Here is a 26,849-nt window from a genome sequence, read left to right on the forward strand (position 1 = left end):
ACATAATTTTCCTTCCTCATGATGCCATCTATTTTGTGAAGTGCACCAGTCCCTCCTGCAGAAAAGCACCCCCACAGCACGATGCTGCCACCCCCGTGCTTCACGGTTGGGATGGTGTTCTTCGGCTTGCAAGCAACCCCCCTTTTCCTCCAAACATAACAATGGTCATTATGGCCAAACAGTTCTATTTTTGTTTCATCAGACCAGAGGACATTTCTCCAAAAAGTAAGATCTTTGTCCCCATGTGCAGTTGCAAACCATAGTCAGGCTTTTTTATGGCGGTTTTGGAGCAGTGGCTTCTTCCTTGCTGAGCGGCCTTTCAGGTTATGTTGATATAGGCCTCGTTGTACTGTGAATATAGATACTTTTGTACCTGTTTCCTCCAGCATCTTCACAAGGTCCTTTGCTGTTGTTCTGGGATTGATTTACACTTTTTGCACCAAAGTACGTTCATCTCTAGGAGACAGAACGCGTCTCCTTCCTGAGCCGTATGACGGCTGCGTGGTCCCATGTTGTTTATACTTGCGTACTATTATTTGTACAGATGAACGTGGTACCTTCAGGCATTTGGAAATTGCTCCCAAGGATGAACCATACTTGTGGAGGTCTACAATGTTTTTTCTGAGGTCTTGGCTGATTTCTTTGGATTTTCCCAGGATGTCAAGCAAAGTGGCACTGAGTTTGAAGGTAGGCCTTGAAATACATCCACAGGTACACCTCCAATTGACTCAAATTATGTCGATTAGCCTATCAGAAGCTTCTAAAGCCATGACATCATTTTCTGGAATTTTCCAAGCTGTTGAAAGGCACAGTCAAGCGAGTGGTTGAAAAACGAGTTTTAATGACTCCAACTTAAGTGTATGTAAACTTCCGACTTCAACTGTAGGTTCTGGATGGTAGGAAGCTTGGCCCCAGTGATGTACTGGGCCGTACGCACTACCCTCTGTAGTGCCTTACGGGCAGATGCTGAGCAGTTGCCATACCAGGCGGTGATGCAACCGGTCAGGATGCTCTCGATGGTGCAGCTGTATAACTTTTTGAGGATCTGGGGACCCATGCCAAATCTTTTCAGTCTCCTGAGGGGGAAAATGTGTTGTCGTGCCCTCTTCACAACTGTCTTGGTGTGTTTGGACCATGATAGTTTGTTGGTGATGTGGACACCAAGGAACTTGAAACTCTCGACCCACTCCACTACAGACCCGTCGATGTTAATGGGGGCCTGTTCAGCCCGCCTTTTCCTGTAGTCCACGATCAGCTCCGTTGTCTTGCTCACATTGAGAGAGAGGTTGTTGTCCTGGCACCACACTGCCAGGTCTCTGACCTCCTCCCTATAGGCTGTCTCATCATTGTCGGAGATCAGGCCTACCACTGTTGTGTCGTCAGTAAACGTAATAATGATGTTGGAGTTGTGTTTGGCCACGTGGTCGTGGGTGAACAGGGAGTACAGGAGGGGACTAAGCACGCACCCCTGAGGGGCCCCAGTGTTGAGGAACAGCGTGGCAGACGTGTTGTTGCCTACCCTTACCACCTGGGGGTGGCCCGTCAGGAAGTCCAGGACCCAGTTGCAGAGGGAGGTGTTTAGTCCCAGGGTCCTTAGCTTAGTGATGAGCTTTGTGGGCACTATGGTGTTGAACGCTGAGCTGTAGTCAATGAACAGCATTCTCACTTACAGTGGGGAAAAAAAGTATTTAGTCAGCCACCAATTGTGCAAGTTCTCCCACTTAAAAAGATGAGAGAGGCCTGTAATATTCATCATAGGTACACGTCAACTATGACAGACAAATTGAGAGAAAAAAAATCCAGATAATCACATTATAGGATTTTTTATGAATTTATTTGCAAATTATGGTGGAAAATAAGTATTTGGTCACCTACAAACAAGCAAGATTTCTGGCTCTCACAGACCTGTAACTTCTTCTTTAAGAGGCTCCTCTGTCCTCCACTCGTTACCTGTATTAATGGCACCTGTTTGAACTTGTTATCAGTATAAAAGACACCTGTCCACAACCTCAAACAGTCACACTCCAAACTCCACTATGGCCAAGACCAAAGAGCTGTCAAAGGACACCAGAAACAAAATTGTAGACCTGCACCAGGCTGGGAAGACTGAATCTGCAATAGGTAAGCAGCTTGGTTTGAAGAAATCAACTGTGGGAGCAATTATTAGGAAATGGAAGACATACAAGACCACTGATAATCTCCCCTCGATCTGGGGCTCCACGCAAGATCTCACCCCCGTGGGGTCAAAATGATCACAAGAACGGTGAGCAAAAATCCCAGAACCACACGGGGGACCTAGTGAATGACCTGCAGAGAGCTGGGACCAAAGTAACAAAGCCTACCATCAGTAACACACTACGCCGCCAGGGACTCAAATCCTGCAGTGCCAGACGTGTCCCCCTGCTTAAGCCAGTACATGTCCAGGCCCGTCTGAAGTTTGCTAGAGTGCATTTGGATGATCCAGAAGAGGATTGGGAGAATGTCATATGGTCAGATGAAACCAAAATAGAACTTTTTGGTAAAAACTCAACTCGTCGTGTTTGGAGGACAAAGAATGCTGAGTTGCATCCAAAGAACACCATACCTACTGTGAAGCATGGGGGTGGAAACATCATGCTTTTTCTGCAAAGGGACCAGGACGACTGATCCGTGTAAAGGAAAGAATGAATGGGGCCATGTATCGTGAGATTTTGAGTGAAAACCTCCTTCCATCAGCAAGGGCATTGAAGATGAAACGTGGCTGGGTCTTTCAGCATGACAATGATCCCAAACACACCGCCCGGGCAACGAAGGAGTGGCTTCGTAAGAAGCATTTCAAGGTCCTGGAGTGGCCTAGCCAGTCTCCAGATCTCAACCCCATAGAAAATCTTTGGAGGGAGTTGAAGGTCCGTGTTGCCCAGCGACAGCCCCAAAACATCACTGCTCTAGAGGAGATCTGCATGGAGGAATGGGCCAAAATACCAGCAACAGTGTGTGAAAACCTTGTGAAGACTTACAGAAAACGTTTGACCTGTGTCATTGCCAACAAAGGGTATATAACAAAGTATTGAGAAACTTTTTGTTATTGACCAAATACTTATTTTCCACCATAATTTGCAAATAAATTCATTAAAAATCCTACAATGTGATTTTCTGGATTTTTTTTCTCATTTTGTCTGTCATAGTTGACGTGTACCTATGATGAAAATTACAGGCCTCTCTCATCTTTTTAAGTGGGAGAACTTGCACAATTGGTGGCTGACTAAATACTTTTTTCCCCCACTGTAGGTGTTCCTTTTGTCCAGGTGGGAAAGGGCAGTGTGGAGTACGATTGAGATTGTGTCATCTGTGGATCTGTTGGGGCGATATGCGAATTGGAGTGGGTTTAGGGTATCCGGGATGATGCTGTTGATGTGAGCCGTGACCAGCTTTTCAAAGTACTTCATGGCTACCGACGTGAGTGCTACGGGGCGGTAGTCATTTAGGCAGGTTACCTTGGTGTTCTTGGGCACAGGGACTATGGTGGTCTGCTTGAAACATGTAGGTATTACAGACTCGGTCAGGGAGAGGTTGAAAATGTCAGTGAAGACACTTGCCAGTTGGTTCACGCATGCTTTTAGTACACGTCCTGGTAATCCGTCTGGCCCCGCTGCTTTGGGAATGTTGACCTGTTTAAAGGTCTTGCTCACATCGGCTACCGAGAGCATTATCACACAGTCATTCGGAACAGCTGGTGCTCTCATGCATGCTTCAGTGTTGCTTGCCTCGAAGCGAGCATAAACGGCATTTAGCTCGTCTGGTAGGCTTGTGTCACTGGGCAGCTCGCGGCTGGGTTTCCGTTTGTAGTCCGTAATAGTTTTCAAGCCCTGCCACATCCGACGAGCGTCAGAGCCGGTGTAGTAGGATTCAATCTTAATCTTGTATTTACGCTTGGCCTGTTTGATGGTTCATCTGAGGGCGTAGTGGGATTTCCTATAAGGGTTCGGATTAGTGTCCCGCTCCTTGAAAGCGGCAGTTCTAGCCTTTAGCTCGATGCGGATGTTGCCTGTAATCCATGGCTTCTGGTTGGGATATGTACGTACGGTCAATGTGGGGATGACGTCGTCGATGCACTTATTGATGTATCCGATGACTGAGGTGGTATACTCCTCAATGCCATTGGATGAATCCCGGAACATATTCCAGTCTGTGCTAGCAAAACAGTCCTGTAGCGTAGCATCCGTGTCATCTAATCACTTCCGTATTGAGCTAGTCACTGGTGCTTCCTGCTTTAGTTTTTGCTTGTAAGCAGGAATCAGGAGGATAAAATTATGGTCAGATTTGCCAAATGGAGGGCGAGGGAGAGCTTTGTATGCGTCTCTGTGTGTGGAGTAAAGGTGGTCTAGAGTTTTTTTCCCTCTGGTTGCACATGAGACATGCTGGTAGAAATGAGGTAGAACGGAATTAAGTTTGCCTGCATTAAAGTCCCCGGCCACTAGGAGCGCCACTTCTGGATGAGCAGTTTCTTGTTTGCTTATGGCCTTATACAGCTTGTTGAGTGCGGTCTTAGTGACAGCATCGGTTTGTGGTGGTAAATAGACGGCTACGAATAATATAGATGAGAACTCTTTTGGTAGATATTGTGGTCTACAGTTTATCATAAGGTACTCTACCTCAGGTGAGCAATACCTCAAGATTTCTTTAATATTAGACATCATGCACCAGCTGTTATTGACAAATAGACACACACCCCTGCCCCCCCTCTTACCAGACATAGCTTCTTTGTCCTGCCAATGCATGGAAAATCCCGCCAGCTCTATATTATCCGTGTCGTCGTTCAGCCGCCTCTCAGTGAAACATAGGGCGGCAGGTAGCTTAGTGGTTAAGAGCGTTGTACCAGTAACCGAAAGGTCGCTGGTTCTAATCCCCGAGCCGACTAGGTGAAAAATCTGTCGATGTGCCCTTGAGCAAGGCACTTAACCCTAATTGCTCCTGTAAGTCGCTCTGGATAAGAGCGTCTGCTAAATGACCAATTTATTACATAAGATATTACAGTTTTTAATGTCCCGTTGGTAGGATATTCTTGATCATATATCATCCATTTTGATTTCCAATGATTGCACGTTGGCCACTAGAACGGATGGTAGTGGAAGTTTACTCACTCACCTACAAATTCTCAGAAGGCAGCCCGACCTCCGCCCGCCCCCTTTTTCTCTGTCTTTTCTTCACGCAAATGACGGGGATTTGGGCCCGTTCCCGAGAAAGCAGTATATCCTTTGCGTTGGTAATATGTAATAGGTTTGTAATATGCTAAATATGTCCATGCACATTTTTAAACAGACAGAAAATAGCTGTTATTTAAACAGGACCGTTATGAAAGTAGGAAATAAGTAAATAATCTTCAGCAGTGAGTGGGTCACTACGAGAAAATTATTCTCACAGATAGACAAACCCATTGTCCAAAATAGACAAACCTGTTGTCTCAGTCTCACACAACATAATTATTATTTGTTGTTTCAATAGAGTGAAGGCTTAAAGGTGCTACACAGGATTTTAATTCTAGCATTGTAATTTCAAAAAGTGTCCATAATATATCTGCAGTAATCTTGGAATGATAGTGTTTCACAGTATTACTTACCAGCCAGTGTTGTGATTGCCCTGTGATATTCGTCTATTGATTTCTCCCACGGGAGCACGGCATCTGTTGTCAAAATGGGAAAACTGTTTTTACTTTGTGGCTGTTTTATCTAGTGGAAATCGGGTCAAGTGGCCAATGTAGAAATCGCTGTTTGCTCAAGTTCAGTTTATGTGTGAAAACAAGCACTGAATAGGTAAGGGAATCATTGTACCGTCTAAATCGCTGTGAAATATATTTTCAACAACAAAAATATAGTTTTTACAGCTGTTTGAAGCTGGTGGAAAGTAAAAGGGAGATATGAGTTCCTACGACGGGCCTTAGCTGGTGGTGGTGGGGAGGTGGAGGGTTGTCGGTAACTATTACTGTAACAAAGCAGGTAAGAGAACATGGGTAAATTAGACATAAATACATCCCAAGAGTTATGCCCATAGGTTGAGAGAGAGGAAGGTGATCATTGCAAGAGTTTGCCCATAGCTTAATCAGCAAGCATGGGGAATGTGCATTATTGTGCCGTGCACATAGGCTATAAAATAATAGGTGAATGACATTCTGCACCTTGCTAATAGAAAAGATGAGGAGAGACATGACACTATGTTGATGATGATCATGTTTGCAAACACTTAAATATACATTATTGCTATGCCCATAGAATAGGAAGCAATATTAATTATATTATGCTTACTGTATGACATTTACATTTTAGTCATTTAGCAGATGCTCTTATCCAGAGCAACTTACAGTTAGTGAATACATATATATATATATTTTTCTCATACTGGTCCCCTGTGGGAATCGAACCCACAACCCTGGCGTTGCAAACACCATGCTCTATCAACTGAGCTACATCCCTGCTGGCCATTCCCTCCCCTACCCTGGACGACGCTAGGCCAATTGTGCGCCGCCCATGAGTCTCCCGGTCGCGGCCGGCTGCGACAGAGCCTGGATTCGAACAGGATCTCTAGTGGCCTTAGACCACTGCGCCACTCAGGAGACACATTAAAGCGAGCTAGTCATTTAGACAAGCCAAAGTAAGTGTGAGACAGAGACTACGGGTCCCATAGAGAGACAACCCTACCAGCCCGTACACACCTGAGTGAACTGGATAGGTGTAAACAATATTTTGAAACTTCCCAGGGGCCCTAGGAAGTCCCTAGGAGGTAGGGATTATTTCTGGACATAATCAGATTCTCCACCATTCTCCCTGAAGTATGAATTTGATCACTCACTTCCCCTCATGGATTAGTGTAGGATAAGCACTTCTGCCATTTTCTTACTGTAGTCTATTACTTTTAAATCCAGGAGGGGGAGTGAATGAGCCGTGACACATCGGGTTGAATGGTTGAAGACCAAACCACTTCCTGAATGTTATTAGTGGCATGAAGTAATTTTCTGTCAGAAAAGACAGGGAACATTCCAGCCCTCATCTTCAAACCCTTAATTCCATTTTACCATATTTGTCATGCACCACACTCCACCGTCTTCACTCATTTTGAAGCGATCGGCTGTGGATACAATGTGCCAAAAAAGAAGACACTGCACCCTGAAATTCAAGACACTTGTGGTGCATTTCCACTGAGGATTTAGCCCAGTGTTTTACCAAAAAGCCTCAGACTTTTGTGTTTCCACCTTCACGGCCCAGCGCCTGGGACTCACTGGGCCATGGCCTCAGTGGACATGCCCTGATTTGTGGACAAGGCAAGGCTGCTGGGACTATTCGGGCTGCATTTACGTAACAATGGCTAACTGTAGCTCCTCTGTAGCTCAATTGGTAGAGCATGGCGCTTGTAATGCCAGGGTAGTGGGTTTGATCCCCGGGACCACCCATACGTAAAAATTTATGCACACATGACTGTAAGTCGCTTTGGATAAAAGCCTCTGCTAAATGGCATATTATTATTATTAACTGTTAACGATAATTGCCTTAATCTTGTTTGGACCCCAGGAAGAGTAGCTGGCAGCAGCTAATGGGGATCCTTAATAAATAGAAATACAACTGTTTTGATTATGCAGAGGTTGTTGATTCTGCTCTTCACAAGTCCTCACTATCATCCCTAGCTATGGAAACACAATTAACCTAGTATAACATAATGGTGTAGCCTATATACTAGTAACTAGTGTAACACACTTTTGGTTCAGTCTCTTAGTAACGCTCAGCATCAAGAAAGTCAGTCAGGAAGCAGTGTAGCTCACGTCACCAGGTTCAGCTCGCTTCCACACTCTTGTCCTCTTCTTTAGCCTTACCAAGTTAACAAAGATGGTGTAGCAGAAGATGCAGATGATGGAACCTAAAAAGCCTTTCTCTCCTTTCGTCCATCTTCTGTCCATCCTCAGCTTGGTCAGAAGGTGCAGCTCCTGTTCTTGAGCAGCAGGTGGCGCTCTCTGATAACCTCTGACTGCCAATCATCCTGCAGATTTAGACGTTTTGTGTAGCTTGTTGACAGTTTCAGACATTCAGACTACAGTCTCAGCTATACACCGGAAAAAAACATGTCTTGTGATTTATTAATTTTACCTTTAATTCACCAGGTGAGATTGATTGACTTGGGGCAGGGTTTCACAAACTCGGTCCTGGGGCCTCCCATGGGTGCACGTTTTCGTTTTTGCCCTAGCACTACACAGCTGATTCAAATAATCACCTCATCATCAAGCTTTGATTATTTGAATCAGCTGAGATTCTTCAAATAGCCACCCTTTGTCTTGATGACAGCTTTGCACACTCTTGGCATTCTCTCAACCAGCTTCACCTGGAATGCTTTTCCAACAATCTTGAAGGAGTGCCCACATATGCTGAGCACTTGTTGGCTGCTTTTCGTTCACTCTGCTGTCCGACTCATCCCAAACCATCTCAATTGGGTTGAGGTCGGGTGATTGTGGAGGCCAGGTCATCTGATGCAGAACTCCATCACTCTCCTTCTTGGTAAAATAGCCCTTACACAGCTTAGAGGTGTGTTTGGTCATTGTCCTGTTGAAAAACAAATGATAGTCCCACTAAGCACAAACCAGATGGGATGGCGTATCGCTGTAGAATGCTGTGGTAGCCATTCTGGTTAAGTGTGCCTTGAATTCTAAATAATTCACAGACAGTGTCACCAGCAAAGCACCCCCACACCATAACACCTCCTCCTCCATGCTTTACAGTGGGAACTACACATGCTGAGATCATCCGTTCACCTACACTGCGTCTCACAAAGACACGGCGGTTGGAACCCAAAATCTCCAATTTGGACTCCAGACCAAAGGACACATTTCCACCAGTCTAATGTCTATTGCTCGTGTTTCTTGGACAAGCAGGTCTCTTCTTCTTATTGGTGTCCTTTAGTAGTGGTTTCTTTGCAGTAATTCGACCATGACGGGCTGATTCACACAGTCCCCTCTGAACAGTTGATGTTAAAATGTGTCTGTTACTTGAACTCTGTGAAGCATTTATTTGGGCTGCAATTTCTGAGGCTGGTAACTCTAATAAAAAATAAAAAAAAGTATGAAAAATGTATGCACTCACTAACTGTAAGTCGCTCTGGATAAGAGCGTCTGCTAAATGACTAAAATGTAAAAATGTAATGAACTTATCGTCTGCAGCAGAGGTAACTCTGGGTCTTCCATTCCTGTGGTGGTCCTCATGAGAGCCAGTTTCATCATAGCACTTGATGGTTTTTGCGACTGCACTTGAAGAAACGTTCAAAGTTCTTGACATTTTTCATATTGACTGACCTTCATGTCTTAAAGTAATGATGGACTGTCGTTTCTCTTTGCTTATTTGAGCTGTTCTTGTCATAATATGGATTTGGTCTTTTATCAAAAAGGGCTATCTTCTGTATACCCCCCTACCTTGTCACAACACAACTGATTGGCTTTCCCGCATTAAGAAGGAAATAAATTCCACAAATTAACTTTTAAGGTGGCACACCTGTTAATTGAAATGCATTCCAGGTGACTACCCCATGAAGCTGGTTGAGAGAATGCCATTTCATAGTTTTGATGTCTTCACTATTATTCTACAATGTAAAAAATAGTACAAATAAAGAATAACCCTTGAATGAGTAGGTGTGTCCAAACTTGACTGGTAGTGTATTTGCAAACAGCAAACCCCTGTTTCAAAACAAAATAGGCCTACCTTTAATGAAATGCATCATTATAAGCCTTACTCTGTACTTGCTCACCAGATGTTGCTCTTTTCTATGTGCAGCAGCCTGAAGCTTGTTACTGGATATGAATGAGGATCAGCTTGCCTGCCACTATCTCCTTCTAGGTCACAGTAACAACATAAATTATGCTAATCTAAGGGCTCTATTCAATCTGTATCGCTGAAGCGTTACAGATTGCATGATTGAAATGTAAAGGTAATTTTCGTTTGTGCCGACAAATGCGGTGTTTACCATGAATGCAGTTTCCGCTAACGTGGGAACATTGCCTTTCAATTTCAGTCACACTGTAACCATGAACTTCCGCGATACGGATTGAATAGATCCCTAAATGGACATCCATTCAATATCTAATAAACCCACTGCTCGTTGAGGTAATGAGTTTTTAAACAATCTTTAGGGATCTAGTGTTTGAATGATAAAGGGGATGCCGAGTGTCTTCAACAATGACCCTCAAGGCCTCTAAAATCATACAGCCCATTCTGTGCTGCTGGGAAGCTTCAGTCCAAGGCTAGTCATTCAGTATGGGTTGCTGTGGCAGTATCCATGGAAACATCCTACACTTCACTAAGAGTTGAAGGTAACACCCACTCTCATTGTCCAATCTCTGTAATGCATATTTATACCCACATACAAGCTATTATGAAATGTTTGTATTAGTGTACCAATCTATGTATTCATTCATCCATCTACCCTTTTACTATATGGAGCAATTACTATGGCAATAGTTCACAAATGCACTCTCGGTCCTTTCAACAAATGTTAATAGATTCATAACCTTGCTTGATTGAATTGATCACCACAATTAAAGCATAATGAGATGTACAATATTGTGGAATTCATTTATATTATCAGACTCTATGCAGGGCGTATCAAAAGTGCTTTATTTCAGCATACATTATTTACAGATTGCAACATAATAGTGTTAAGGTCTTAATAGTGATGTTGATTTATATTGTGCTGAAATCTAGGTCAAATCAATACACCCAATACAAAGTAAAAGCATACAATACATACTGTATTGAGTAATACTTTAATTGCAAACATGCGTATGGAATGAAGTATAATAATGTATTGTATATCCCTTGTACACTTGTATACCTCACATGTCTTTCCAGGGTAGTTTGTGCTCAGTTAAATTATAAAAATGGTTAGTATACTTTTATGTACACTTTCATGAGTGATAGAGATGAGTGTAGAATTGTTCACACTGGTTGGACTTACCGTAGTAGACAGTGTTAGTATCTCACTGACTGGATTGGAAAATGCAGTGACATCTTGAACATATGATGACATGTAACACAATAGCTCTTGCTAGCATTTATAGTTGACATTTTGTTCACATTTTGTTTTGCTGCAACACAAGCAAAACTGATATAAATTACAGACAATAAACAATGATTCAAAGGTTTGTTGCTGCCTGCAAACAACAAACTATGAGTGCACTATATTCTGAACTGAAGGTTCGTATGACTGCTTTCTGATGAATAGGAAACTAGAAACGTTGTGGGTGGACTAAAATTTCATCTTGTGGTGTGACTAAACTAAAAGCTGTTGAAATAATGGTGTGAGGGACCTGGTCACTGAGGTAGACTATGACTTGTTGTCAGTGAGCTAAGTTTACAACAACAAAATCACTAGTCTTCCACAGCATCCAGGACCAAAGTGCACATTCTCCTGCAAGCATAGATGACAAGTTATACATTCACCTGAACATTCGTTTTTTTTCATTGACAATCATAAAGCCAGTCTACTGCACAACATATTTCTCATCAATATTCCATTTATATTTTACAATGAATCAAATAATTGAGATCCCATGCATGACCATATGCATGCTAAAACTAACCAGAATTATTGGATTTTATATATTGATGTTATAAAGAGATATGTGTTTGTACATAAACATGTTGACAAAAAAGAAAATAAACAAAGAAAACCAGTAAATGCAAATAGCTGTTGTGTACATACGGATCCCCCTCTGAAGCTGTTAATAATGTGGTAATACCTGAAGCCTACATGCCCTTTCCACAGAGATCACATATCACACACAAATCCACCCCCTTTCATTTCTAAAGGCTATCACCTGTCCCCATATCACCAGCCATATCCCCAGCCTCTCTGAGTTCACTAAAATGAAAGACAAAGTTGATTTAAGAGACAAGCTCCCAGTTTTAATAAAAGTAGAAAATTGATAAAAGTAACATTGCATCTGTTGGTTTCCTAAAGCTCAGCCAATAAAGGGAGGTATATTTAGACTCAGATGAGGGGGAGAAAAGAGAACGTAATTGTGAATAAAGGACAACATTAGACAGGTCTGCGTTTATGAGGCATTTGTCATTCAAGCCAAAGACGAATATGATATGTTCTGGGCAATGATATGTTATGAATCACAAATCTCCTGTTAAAATGTAAGGAAATAGCAGCTTATGTCTTACCTTTCACACTCTTGAATCCTTTTTATATTAGTGTGTTCTGCGTTAGCATCATCTGATGAATGTGTTAATTTATTTGGCTGGCGTTCAGACAACGTCTCACTTCTCCTTGTGGGCTGATGGAAAAGAAAAAGGAAAGAAATGCATAATTTCCCACAATCGTCCATGTAGGATACTTAACACTGTTGATTCTAGCATTCTTGTTTTAATGCCAGTTATTCAGTCACATCTAAGTGGTGTAATGTCTAACAATGTGACAGAAGGTGTCATAAAAGAGGAGCACAGGCCTGGCCTTCCATCAGGCAGCTAATGAATTGCTGAGTACATGGAAATGAGTGATTATGGAGATAGCAGAACAGAGACCTCAGCAAGCTGTTGATCACTGTCCCTGTCTGTCTGTCTGTCTGTTTATCTGTCCCTGACTGGCTCCTCTACTTATCCTCATATGTACATGGTGGACTAGACTGGAATAGCAGCAACACAGGGTCTGATTATGATTCATTACGAGCACAGAAGGAGTGTGGTACTGGGTATGGGTAGGTACGTACACATAGGGCAGGCACAATTACATATAATGGATGAAGACTGTTATGAAAATAAAATAACTGTCATAACCAGTTTGTGTGTGTGTGTGCGGATCAAACAGCTGACTGAAGACGGGACATCCGGACATTCACACGGTTGAGTCTGTTTCCGCGGTAACGGACTCTTTACAACGTGATGAAACTTCGTTGCTCCTTGCTGAAACAAGCAAGGGGTGTGTTCAGTTCAATTAAACGTTTGCTACATTGTGTAACGGCTTGTACTGAACGACACGTTCGTCAACGTTCTTGAACAGACTTTGAGGTACATTTGCTCCGTTTGGTGGGTGTGGCGGGTTGTGACTTGAAGCAATGAGTGACGTATTTAAAGGGCAGTGGTGCGTTTTGAACCCACAATCCAACCCCTCCCCGAGTTTCAACTGGTCGTTCAGAAAAGCACAGTTTCCATTTAATTGAACGTTGCGTTACGTTTTCCATACTGAACGCAGGCAAAGTGTTGTAGCAAATGAGTCTTTGGTTGCCTAGGCAACACCCCCTCCCTGCAGCAGTAGCAGCACATGCAGTCAGGGGTGGAGGAGAGGAGAAAAGGTGAATATTTTATTTATTTTTGCTATTCAAACGATTATAACGGTGAACGTGGTCATTTGGCTGACCAATAACTGTCATCCAAAATTCCATGACCGCCACAGCCCTTTGCACGCACACACACACGCACACACTAACACAAACACACACACACACACACACACAGACACATGATCACACATGGACACATGGGCACACACACACTCCGATACCATTTAGTGAGCTCAACAAAGGCTGGTGACATTTGAAGAGGATGAAATAACCCAGTGGATCTCGGAGTGTTTTGCGTTTCTGCTCAGTGGAGAGGCATCATGGACCTCAATGCATCTCATTCACACTGAAAGGCTCTGGGACTTTCAGCTCTGTCCTAGGTTCATGGGATCCAGAACCCTATCAAATCTTACCAAAACCAAACCGGTTCAATCTCATGCTAGTTTTTTTATAGAGAACCTCTGTCTGTCCATTCTCATTCTGCACTTGCCTACAACTTCTCACTACTTACCACTCTGTTCTCAGTCTCCAATAACTTTTATGGGCACCACAGAGACTTAAAAACTGAAGATGGTAAACCCAATGCTTTGTTTCCTTCTTAAAACTAATAAACATTGAAATGTTTTTGAAATGGGGAAAGACTCTTTTCAAGAACAATATAGTATTTTTTTTTTCTTCTCACTTACAATAACCCTATAAAAATCACCTGCCTGCTGTAACAATGACAAGATTGACAGGCTCTTTGAGGTGGTGGAACTGTCACAGTTAAAGTTACATTGCCCATTAATTTTATATAAGGCACTGCTTGGCTTAACACGCACAAAAAGAAGGCAACAATTGGGCAGCATTGAACTGGGTATGGCATTGAAGAGAGAGTGATAGGCCAATGCTGGGCTCAGAAGGAGAGCTTTATTAGTGGCTTTAGCTGCTCACTGCTACTGAGTTACAGAACTGAACAGAGAGGTTATGCATTACTTTAAGACACTGAACGAGGGAAATTAGCTCGCATTAACTATGGTTTTCCCCATTAAAAACTATCTTGGATATAATGGGCATCGCTGTTTCACATGAATAACGTTACTACCGACTCTTTCTCTAAGTGGCAGAACCTGTCTCTGCATGCACTTATACATTTACTCAAGATTCCCGGGAAAAAGGGGAGGTGAAAATGCAGTTCTTTTATATTTCCACTCAGGAGTCCTGGCTGAGAATAATAGGCTCTGTATTGAATGTTAATGTACTATTAAAGCAAGTTAAATTATGCTCTCCAGTTGAGGATGGACGCCTTTCATTCTTTACAATTACAATGATGAGACACAGCGTGCAGAAAGGAGCTCTATGGCCAGCCAACGGGAGTGGAGCAGCATTACATTCTGCTCCTGTGCTTGTTGAATTAGGACTAATGTTCAATTGTGGTGTCCCTGCCAGTCTCCTAAATATAATTCAGTGAAAAAAAACTTTTACAGACTATAAATCCCAATATAGGACTAATACCCAAATGTATAAGATATTTAATACCGTACATGTATTATCAAATAATTAAATAATTGGCTTGTCATAATTTTTTATTTGATAAAGATCTGATTGAGATTCTACAGCTCCTGTTAAATGTAGATTTTGCTTCCTACGTTGAACAAATACATCTTTCTCTCTATAACTGTGAGCACAGACATGCAGTAGCAGACCATGCTGGGCGGTAGAACACAGATCATTTGTTTAATTGGCTTCTCAGTCGGCTAATCTGATATCATGTTCATCTGTCTGAGCAGAGGGAAAAGCAATGGATGTAAAGGGCTCTCTGGAGGCCAAGTGGCAAACAAAGGAGAAGACTCAAAACCAAACAAAGATATGCCTTTGACCTTAAAATCCCTACTGGTTTGATAAGCCTGCTACAGGTGTAATACAACTGAGGATAAACATGTAAACATTTGGTGCAAAGCCTGAGTCAAGAAAAAATTAATTGGGGAAAAAAATATAAATACAATAACCATGTCACAATCCACGGTTTTTATGCGAGTAAAGTCATATGGTATATATGCAAAAAAATCACTACAGCTGTGATGGAAACAGGAAGTTTCAGTACAATCTTATAAATGCAGACAGATAATTCGTTATTTCGATATAGTGGGATCTTTTTTTGTTGATAAAATGTATCGATCATCGATAATTAACGATCATATCGAAGCAAACTTGGAGTCACGCGATGACATGGTGTGTGGTCCTCCCACTATGACTTGGGAAACCATGCAGTTTATTAGGCTACAGATTAAATAAGTTATGATGAACTTCACATGGTGGTGAAAGTGCACGGTATGAGCTTGATGCTCCTTTCCAATAAATGTTGAGGGTCTTATTCTGGTGACATGATGATCGATGCTTGACTGCCGTCTGACAAAAAAAATATTATCATCATTATCATCATGTATTGTAGACTAACCTACCCACACTGTATCTGCAAGCTTTTGGCTAGAGCGCACATGCCAAGACTAGACTAGTCACATTTGCTATTTAACGCATGTAGAGTTGAAAATGCAATGGAAACACATTGAACATTAGATTTGTATTTGGTACATGAAAACTTAAGAGAAAAAAATAATTTTGTGCGCACTGTGTCATCACACACTGATTTTTATCCGTAACAACTCAGTTTGATGGAAACATGACAATTTTTGAATATTCTAATGAAACTCTGTTGCCAATTGGATGGAAACCTTGCTAGTGTTATGCTATTAGAGATTGTAAGACTAACATGCAGGTCGAATGTTATACACTAATCCTTACAGCACATTTCAGTAAGCACCATGGTTAAAAAAGGGTTAGGGGTACTGAAAAAAAAAAAAAAAAGTGTAAACACTCATATTCCTGTTCTACACCAGGTGAACAAATGATGATCCATGTAACTCGATAACTCGCCTGAGAGCCCATCCATAAACCTTAAGGTTGCTCACACCTTCCATGCCCTCAATTTCTAATTCAAGAATTTTCTAATCAAATGACCCTGTCCTTTCAGAGAGGATGGCCCATGTACATTAAATGGCTGTTTATTCATCCCTTAAATGTATCAGTTGAGTTGAACATCTCTCCCAAGGCACTGACTGAACAGAGTTAAGTGTGCTACTTAGAGGCACAGGGGTGACTTCCTCCTTTTCTTTCCGGCCCTGCTCACATCCCCCAGTGACCATCCTAGTTAGCCCTGCTAACACAGAATCAATGAGGCAGGGCTGGAAAGAAAAGGAGGAAGTCACCCCTGTGCCTCTAAGTAGCACACTTAACTCTGTTCAGTCAGTGCCTTGGGAGAGATGTTCAACTCAACTGATATATTTAAGGGGTGAATAAACAGCCATTTAAGGTACATGGGCCATCCTCTCTGATGGGGTTACTGCACGGCATGGACATCTGGGCCATCCGTCATGGGTTAAGACTATCATATCAACTGCCATGCATTGCACTGCAGACAGAGGCTTAGGATGCACATTATCCATGGCCTGCAATTGACATTAATTAGCTCTAGTGAAACACTTGAATTGTATGCATCATCATACAAATGGAATCAACCAGGGCAAAATTTAGTATTAAAGAAAGAAATACTGTCACAGTGCAACAGATTTTTGAAACAGGTAATTCCTAATCCTTTTGGTTACATCTTGATTTTGAATAAATAAATATTGATTTTAAATTAATAAATGTATTCCCCCCTTCTCTTGTAAGACACATTTGTGGTAAGCCCCAACAAGCAACATCTATTTTGACGACAGAAGTGACATGTAATGGTACATGGCATAATTGCTATTGTTGTAAACATGCTATGGGGAGAGTGAGGCGGCCAGGAAAGGCGGACAGACATCTACTGTAATTAGAGCCAGTAAGAGTATATGATTTGTGGTAATTGCCTTGACAAGGGGCTGAGCGTAGCTCCACTTAATTACCTGAGCATGCTCTTTCCTAAGAGCCCTGCGGGAAATGGGCTTTCATTTTTTTCATTGCTGAAAATTGAAGGATGTGGGGGTGGGAAATGTGTTCTGCTCTCCTCTGTGTCTGTCAAAGTGACAAAAAAATCTCTCAAGTACAGTAAGCATGTGTCTTTAACGAAGCCTAGTGCACCATATTTCATACTCTGACAGGCCATTTGCCTTTTAGATGCCGTACAGGTAGAAACGGAAAAAGCTACGATCCCAATTCAATCAATCACAGATAAAGGAAAACTGCGATGTGGGTTTACTCAGAATATTTACTCTGTATTTTAAGCTCAGAGGTGGTTTCAAGTCAAGATCCATTAACAATATTGTATTTTAACCAAGGCAGTAACAAAGTGGCTAAAGTAGAAAAATACAGGCACCCAGGCAAAACCTGAGAAGCATCCCACTGGGCAAAAACTGTTTGTATCAACGTTGTTTCCATGTCATTTCAACAACAAAAAAATTATGTTATGACGTTGAATCAACATGGAAAACTGATTGGAGTCATCAACGTAAATCCAATGACATGGTGAATTTCTTCATTGATTTCACGTTGAATTCACGTTAGTTGACAACTCAACGAAAAATGTTATCATCAAAACTAGACGTTGAACTGACGTCTGTCCCCAGTGGGATAGTACTCTTCCTGGTGCCAAATCAATTTATCCAATGTTCTATGCACTGTAAAATGCCACGTGTAGATCATAAGTCCTCCTGGCCACTACTCTGAAATCTAATCATTGTTCCCACAATGGGTACAATTGAATACAATAGAAAAGCAGTATGCTCAAACGTCAACTGGACATGTTTAACTACAATCATGGTTTTAAAATTACATCAAGCACATTGGGCAAACTGGGAAGAGCAGGTTACAACAGCTGTGTGTTTCTCCCCTCTAGACATACTGATATCATCAATGCAATTGTACCCTATTTTTGTGGAAGTTTCACAAAATGATTGCTACTCAAATGACAAAGGAAGCGGAGGGCTAGAATTGATAGAGTGACCGAACACTGAACACTATTGTGTTCTGTCAGAACCAACGGGTCAGCAGCATGTAATCATGGCTGTGATCACCACTCATGGGTAAAAGGATTGCATTGGGAGAGTTCAGTGACCCCATGCTATGGGGCTTTCCTGTGGATGCATGCTGGAGTCGCGGCTAGCGGTGGGATAGCTCTGTCTGGAGGAGAGGTGTGTGCCTGGCAGGCTTTGTGACTTAAGGCCCCTCACTGGGCCCGCCTCTGATGTTGAGTACCTGCCTTCGTTCTGAGATTGCACATCCTCCATCATGCCCTACCTCGGCCCCTATCCCCCAATCTCCCCAATCTCCCCAACCTCCCTCTGACTGCACTACGAATGCCTTTTGGTTTGATGTGCAGTTCAAGTCAATACACCAGGACACTGTAAGGCTTTTTGTATTCCAGCCGGCTTCTCCAACCGGGTTGTGCACCTGTGTACCACTCTAAACAAAGGTTCATGGCAACCAGAGAGAGGAAGCATGTGTAGGACAACACCTGTTAGATCTTTAGGAACACTCCTGGAAGGTGGGGTAACCAAAGCAACCAAAGCAAAACAGTTCCAGTGGATGGGTTCGGTTTAAACGTTTCATGCAGAGGCACGCTAATCATCCACAGAAACTCTCTGACACAAATAGAGGTGACAGAAAAACTACATTGCCACATACAGATATGTTGATGAATTTACTTACAATGCACCAGTTGAGGAAAATGCAATGCTTGGCATGTTACTTCACACACACAACCGAGACCTTGAAAGATAAGTGGGAATTGAATTGTTCAATCGATTCACATTTAGAAAATATTAGAAATGTTTTGACATGTAGACATGTAATACAATTTAGTGACAGACCCAGAACTTAAATTCTTGTTTGTAATTCTATTGTTTAATTGTAACAATATATCACATTAACATTTTGGAGCCTCAAGGGTATAACTTATTTCTGATTAGGGTTGCAAAGCTACCGGTAATTTACCAAAGTTACCAGAATCTTCAGTAATTTTTGTAACTAACAGAAAATATATGGCAATCTATCATAACTTTGGTAATTTATTTACATTTACATTTTACATTTTAGTCATTTAGCAGACGCTCTTATCCAGAGCGACTTACAGTTAGTGAGTGCAAACATTACTTTATTTTTCATACTGACCCCCCGTGGGAATTGAACCCACAACACTGGCGTTGCAAACGCCATGCTCTACCAACTGAGCTACATCCCTGCCGGCCATTCCCTCCCCTACCCTGGACGACGCAGGGCCAATTATTCGCCGCCCCATGGGTCTCCCGGTCACGGCCAGCTACGACAGAGCCTGGATTCGAACCAGGATCTCTAGTGGCACAGCTAGCACTGCGATGCAGTGCCTTAGACCACTGCGGGCGCAAGTTATTATACATTAATAACTTAAAAAATATTCATTTTTATATCTGTATCCATGAGTTTCTAGTAGATAGATCATATGGTTCAAGAGAAAATAGCCTAATTAATGAAAAAAGCATCTATTTAACAATAAAATTATATTCAATTAACTCTGCAACTCTTCCAACTATTGACTTTTCTTCACAACTGCCACCAGATTGGCGCCAAAACATTGACAATAAATACATATTGACATAGTAAAATAAATAAAAGTGTGTAAAAAAAGAAAAAAATATATTTAACATTTACATTTACATTTAAGTCATTTAGCAGACGCTCTTATCCTGAAACCATCATATTAAACACCAATGGTATTCACTAAGTTGATGGTTTATATTTAGGATCATGTTTTACAGCTTTGTCATTCTATTTTTTCTTTAAAAATCATCTTATTTAGTTATTTCATATATTTTACATGTGATAAGGCCACACAGAGGGCCAGAGATAATTACAGACACCTGTGATAATCTGAAGTACCCAAAAGGGCCACTAGATGTCTTGTAAAAGACCACATAAAATCCTCGAAAGATACCAAAATTCTGGTAGTTTACTGGTAAACTTCAAAAGTTTCCAGTAATATACCTTCCCTTTGCAACCCTATTTCTGAAACAAAGCTGTATCCACACGTATGCACATACAGTGGGGAGAACAGTATTTGATACACTGCCGATTTTGCAGGTTTTCCTACTTACAAAGCATGTAGAGGTCTGTAATTGTTATCATAGGTACACTTCAACTGTGAGAGACGGAATCTAAAACAAAAATCCAGAAAATCACATTGTATGATTTTTAAGTAATTAATTTGCATTTTATTACATGACATAAGTATTTGATACATCAGAAAAGCAGAACTTAATATTTGGTACAGAAACCTTTGTTTGCAATTACAGAGATCATACGTTTCCTGTAGGTCTTGACCAGGTTTGCACACACTGCAGCAGGGATTTTGGCCCACTCCTCCATACAGACCTTCTCCAGATCCTTCAGGTTTCGGGGCTGTCGCTGGGCAATACGGACTTTCAGCTCCCTCCAAAGATGTTCTATTGGGTTCAAGTCTGGAGACTGGCTAGGCCACTCCAGGACCTTGAGATGCTTCTTACGGAGCCACTCCTTAGTTGCCCTGGCTGTGTGTTTTGGGTCGTTGTCATGCTGGAAGACCCAGCTACGACCCATCTTCAATGCTCTTACTGAGGGAAGGAGGTTGTTGGCCAAGATCTCGCGATACATGGCCCCATCCATCCTCCCCTCAATACGGTGCAGTTGTCCTGTCCCCTTTGCAGAAAAGCATCCCCAAAGAATGATGTTTCCACCTCCATGCTTCATGGTTGGGATGGTGTTCTTGGGGTTGTACTCATCCTTCTTCTTCCTCCAAACACGGCGAGTGGAGTTTAGACCAAAAAGCTCTATTTTTGTCTCATCAGACCACATGATCTTCTCCCATTCCTCCTCTGGATCATCCAGATGGTCATTGGCAAACTTCAGACGGGCCTGGACATGCGCTGGCTTGAGCAGGGGGACCTTGCGTGCGCTGCAGGATTTTAATCCATGATGGCGTAGTGTGTTACTAATGGTTTTCTTTGAGACTGTGGTCCCAGCTCTCTTCAGGTCATTGACCAGGTCCTGCCGTGTAGTTCTGGGCTGATCCCCCACCTTCCTCATGATCATTGATGCCCCACGAGGTGAGATCTTGCATGGAGCCCCAGACCGAGGGTGATTGACCGTCATCTTGAACTTCTTCCATTTTCTAATAATAGCGCCAACAGTTGTTGCCTTCTCACCAAGCTGCTTGCCTATTGTCCTGTAGCCCATCCCAGCCTTGTGCAGGTCTACAATTGTATCCCTGATGTCCTTACACAGCTCTCTGGTCTTGGCCATTGTGGAGAGGTTGGAGTCTGTTTGATTGAGTGTGTGGACAGGTGTCTTTTATACAGGTAACGAGTTCAAACAGGTGCAGTTAATAATTTTAGATTCCGTCTCTCACAGTTGAAGTGTACCTATGATAAAAATTACAGACCTCTACATGCTTTGTAAGTAGGAAAACCTGTAAAATCGGCAGTGTATCAAATACTTGTTCTCCCCACTGTATTGTACATAGATTTCAACATGCAAATATTACAATCTGTGTCTTTCTGCAAATAAAATGTTTCTCTAACTCACTTCCAGACCCACTTACATTTTAGTAATTTGGCAGACACTCTTATCCAGAGCGACTTACAATTTCATTAAAACAGGTGGTGTCAGCCAGCACCCTTAAAATCTGACTCTGAGAATTGTCTACAGACAGAAACAAAAGCAATGTCAACCAATGACACACATTTACGGGCATAAGCACGGCACTTTAAATGTCACTTTGTGTTAGGTTAAATAATTAACATACAAAACACCTTAGACAAACACGCTTACAGAGCCAGCCCTTGCCTTTTGGGGGCCCTAAGCAACATTTTAACGGTGGAGAGAAAACATAAACATTTTTGAGTTCATTTCCTGCAATTGTACATGTTTTGCCATGGGGCGTAGAGAAAATGTTGCAGTTTTAAAGCAAGTTTGCTGCAATTCTACACATTTTGCTATGGGGCGGAGAGAAGATTTTGCAAGCTCTCTCTCTCCCTGGATCATTCTGTGTTGTGCGGAGCAGAACATTCATCCTTCAGACGCCAGTGAAAAGGCCAGATCAAAGAGTGGTCTCAGTCTTCCCTGCTGCTCCATGGGGGATCGCCAGAGGGGGCAGGGAGGAACAGCATTGTTACTGCCATGCGTGCTGATTGTGATTGCACTTCAAACACAGCGACAAATGGCTCCCGCTTTACACAGATTCTGCCATGTTTTGATGTCACTAAAATGTGCCTACGGTGCTATTCATTCTTTATTTTTCTTCAAAAGCCTCATAAAGGGGAGGTGGAGGGGAGGTTTCGTGTGGAGGTACTCCTTAAAATCGGCAGATTGCCCTCTTTCTGAGGTTAGCTGCCAAGAGGGATAAAACACCACTGCATGGTGAGCTCCTGTCTGAAGATGTCAATACTACTGGTTAGACACAGATTCATTAAGAATATTATTTCTTATTCCTTTAAAGTACAATAGACATGATTGCCAATCATTCCACAAAGGGAAGCCAACAATGGTCCCACTTTATAAACATTATAAATCTAAATTAAAGGTAAAATGTGCTACACAGAAAGCAGCTAGCTATCTGAGGGTGCCAACAGAAGGGGATTTGGTAAATACGTACTTACCCCGCTGGGTATCTTTAGCAAACAGAAGATGGTTGCTATTGTACAATCCAACTGGCTTTATTTGATATTAAATACATTTGTTTGCTGTAAAGACAAAAGCCTACAGTCTCAAACAATCTGTTGAAACAGATAATGATAAAGCCTGGATGTGTTTATAGGTGAGGAGATTTTATTTTATTTAAGGCATGTGTTGGGTTCACACATCAGTGAATTCAGACAGGTGTTTTCCCCTAGAGATAGCTACTGCTAATGAGTCAACTCTCTTCCCAGGGCATACTACTCCTTTATCCCTGCATGCACTAGTTGGATATTATTAAGTCATAACCAAGCTGCATCTAATTGGATTATTTGGATCAATGCACAAACTGTCTTGTTTGAACACCTGCTGTAAATAATTTTCTTGCCTGGGTACAGACTGCATATGTAGCACACCATTTGTGGCACCATTATGAGGAGTGTTTCTCCATGTAAATGTGTAATCATTATGTTTCACAGACAACCTTCCAGCCATCCTGTTCATCATAGACACCGTGCAGAAGTATGTGAGCGTTGTAATAAGGCTACATTGCTCAAAACGTAGATAGCAGTAAGATATAAGGAGCGTCTCTAAATATGAAATATTTAAAAAAAAATAAAAAAAATACTATTTGTTACAATTAGGACGACCTACACTGTAGCATAGTTAGTATGCTAAAACATGTAGGCCTAACAGGTGAATGGAAACATTTGATTAACATTTGTTCTTGTTCAAAATAAATCTTCCATTCGCGTAAAATGCGCCTGAGTATTTGGACTAAACCGCGGTGCTGAAAATGATTAGCCTTGAGCGGAACGACATTGGAGCTGGCCACCCTGGTGGTGCTGAAATGGTTAGTCACCTCACGCTGAATAGTAAAGCACGTGATTTTTGTGTTATATATTTTCTAGAAATGTGAGTAAATGTTTATATTTGCTTGATTTCCAAGGTTGACCATTATAAAGTAATTTACTTCTTATGGTCTTTTAAAAATAACTTATTTCTATAAGCTTCCAGAGTTCATCACCAGCATAGCTTACTACTTGGCTATGGTCATTGCTATTATAAGGCTGCAAAACGAGTTCACAACTATGTGTGGCATGACATTATAGTCAAATAATTATACAATTAAAAAATTGAGAATTTGTCATTATTTAAACCATCAAACTGAAGTGACTATGGCTTATGGTCGAGGCTGCACGGGAGCATTAGTCTACAGTAGGCCTAAAAATAAAAAGATAAACGTTGTCTCATTTCACTCAGCCAATTCGCCAGTCACCCTAAAACAAAAGTATTGTAGGCTACCATAACAGTAAATATGAGGACTTTGCCAACTGGCTGATATTGGATTTGTCAGGGATAACTGTAATAAAGAGCTCTTCAAATCTAATTATAGCCATTATGTAAACACAACTACAGGGACATTATCTTTCTTTGCAGGGGGCTTTCCTATAATCAATATAACCTTTTCGCAAGCCTTCGGTCTTCTCCTTCTAACTGCCGGAGAGAAACCAGAACAATTTCACATTGAACTTTGCTTAGGGGCTATTACACAGTAACAGAGTGCAGATTTTCTCTGTTCTTCTGTTTTTTATAGTCGAATAAATCATCATATTTGTAATGGGGAGGTTAACGGATATATAGGCTATCATAGCCTACTAAAAATATTACAATAGGTTATTGTTCACATTACTCACCGCTCATGCTAAAATTATAAAGCTTAGATTTCACTTAGGATATAGGCTATCACAGGAACATTACGAATCTACAGGAACAGTTTATGCTATAGACACCCTTAAAAATAATTCCAACAAGTTGTGCTCGCTGCGTTCTACCTGTTGATATGATCAGCATCCCATCCGACATGAACTCTTGCGGTCTGACCACTCGTCCTCAGTATATATCTGAAAGTGTGGTACAAGAGCATGCAAAAATGAATCAAAATGAAAAGTCTAATTTGTGAAATAATCAAATAATCAACTCAACAGAGCCACATACGCACACGATAGTCTACATGTGACCCACATATTGGCATGCATTTAATCTCCTTTCTATGCATTTTAGCTCACCTTCTCAAGTCTCAACTTCATTAGCCTTCTCGAGAATCAAGCTTATAATAGTAGCAATGCTTAGTTTTTTCTTTGTCCATCAGAAGTGGCGCCGGCTTGTTTCAGGCGGTTTTGCAATACACGATTTATAGTCAAGAGAAAACACACTACCCTCCTTATATACTTGGGTTTCTTTACATCCATACCTCATTCATTATTTTATAATTCAGCCAACATAAAACAACAAGAGTCGATCAGAAATCAGAGATAGCCTACCTTGCAGATGCAGTCCGCGCCGCCTCTGGAACTGGAATCGACAGTATTGACAGTGCATATTTCTGCCATGTGCCGTAACACAACCTCCAGTTTTTATGATGGGCATATCACTTTAAATCCCGATTCGTCCCCACTGGTGGCCTGTCAAGTTCATGAGCGTGACGTCACCTTACGAAGGAAAGACATAAACACACATCTTTCACGACAAAAGTCCTATAGAGGATGTTTTCAGAATGAGATAAATGGCTTTAGTTGTAAAAATTCTGACCTTATCAGCAGGCTAGACCTACACTAGGCTATACATATTTTGTTTTCTATAAACAAATTATGTTAATTTGTATGAGATTCTTATTGGAGATAATGGTAAAATTACAATGACACCATGATCACAGTGACCCATAGACCTAACGTTTACAACCTCAGTGGTGTGAATACACATGTCAGCTGGATGTGCAAGCATATGGGCAACTTTCACATTCAGTTAGGAAATGGTTTATACATGTAGCCTAATATAATAATATAATATGTAGCCACATTGAAAGAATAGACAGAGTAAATCTAGCCCCTATTATAGCAACAGAGGGAAATAGGATACACCAACAGTTTGTATGCATTATCTATTGTATTTGAGGTTTCTTCCATGAATCAGACTATTCTGATTTTCATGTCACCAGTGACCAGAAAATACAACATAGATACTCTCTGTACTTTCAAAACAAATAAACAACTAAACATTTTTGAACAATACTCATCTAGTTGTTTAGCATGTAATTTGCTTCTTTGAATGCATTTTGTTTAGACGACCAACCACAATCCCCCATCCCCCCAATCAATGTCTCTTTTTGAGTCCGAATCCTTCATAAAAAGAGCCTCTCCCAGTCACCACCACTTCCTTCACTGCAATAATAAGCAGGACTAAATTGCTGTCTATGCTCAACAAATAAATTGGAAAATTATGTTAGATTGTACTTTAACATGGATTTTACGCACTTAGCAGATGCCAGCTGCAAAAAGCGCAGTCTGCCATTGTACATTTCCATGATTTTGAAGAAAAAGCTGCACAAGAGTGTATTTTCAGACACAAATGTGCTACCCCATTGTGCTGAGAACTTTAGTGCTCTCCTCCCAGACTAAAACATGATTCTTTTAAATGCTTGATTCATTATATTTGTATCTCCATGTGTGAAAGTGTGTCTGTGTGTGGTGTATTTATTCATGGGGGTGTGTTTTGCCTATATGTGTGTACTTCTGCATCTTGACAAATGTTTCCTTAGAGATGCAAGTAGAGATAGTTTTTTACTCTGACGTGTGTTTGAGGCACCACTGAAAGCTCACAATGGCTCTATTGTGTCTGATTCAGAAGACTGGGTCATTTTACAGGACTACCGAACAAAGACATCTTCAAGTCTCTGGGCAGTTATATAGGGATAGTGGAGAAATACCTCTTCTTCTGTGACTGTCTGTAGTGTTTTCCCTCCCTTCAATAGACCATTTTCCGAATGTTTGGTATACTCAATGTATATCACTGTGTGGTTGCAGGATGACTGGTATGAGCACCATGAAATGAGGATACAACATGATTTACCAACAACAGT

General features: G+C 41.5%; 1 long non-coding RNA gene across 1 annotated transcript; it reads right to left on the reverse strand.

The window, feature by feature from the left end:
• Positions 1 to 5,596: 5,596 nt before the first annotated feature.
• LOC121577293 lies at positions 5,597 to 25,329 on the reverse strand. The gene is made up of 4 exons (XR_006002599.1): positions 25,255 to 25,329; positions 24,766 to 24,834; positions 12,174 to 12,286; positions 5,597 to 5,659 (listed from the first exon to the last, which is right to left on the reverse strand). It is a non-coding gene; the product is annotated as an uncharacterized LOC121577293 (long non-coding RNA).
• Between the last annotated feature and the right edge of the window lie 1,520 nt (positions 25,330 to 26,849).

The sequence above is a fragment of the Coregonus clupeaformis genome, chromosome 29, assembly GCF_020615455.1.
Source record: "Coregonus clupeaformis isolate EN_2021a chromosome 29, ASM2061545v1, whole genome shotgun sequence".
In the NCBI taxonomy this organism is placed as follows: Eukaryota; Metazoa; Chordata; class Actinopteri; order Salmoniformes; family Salmonidae; genus Coregonus; species Coregonus clupeaformis.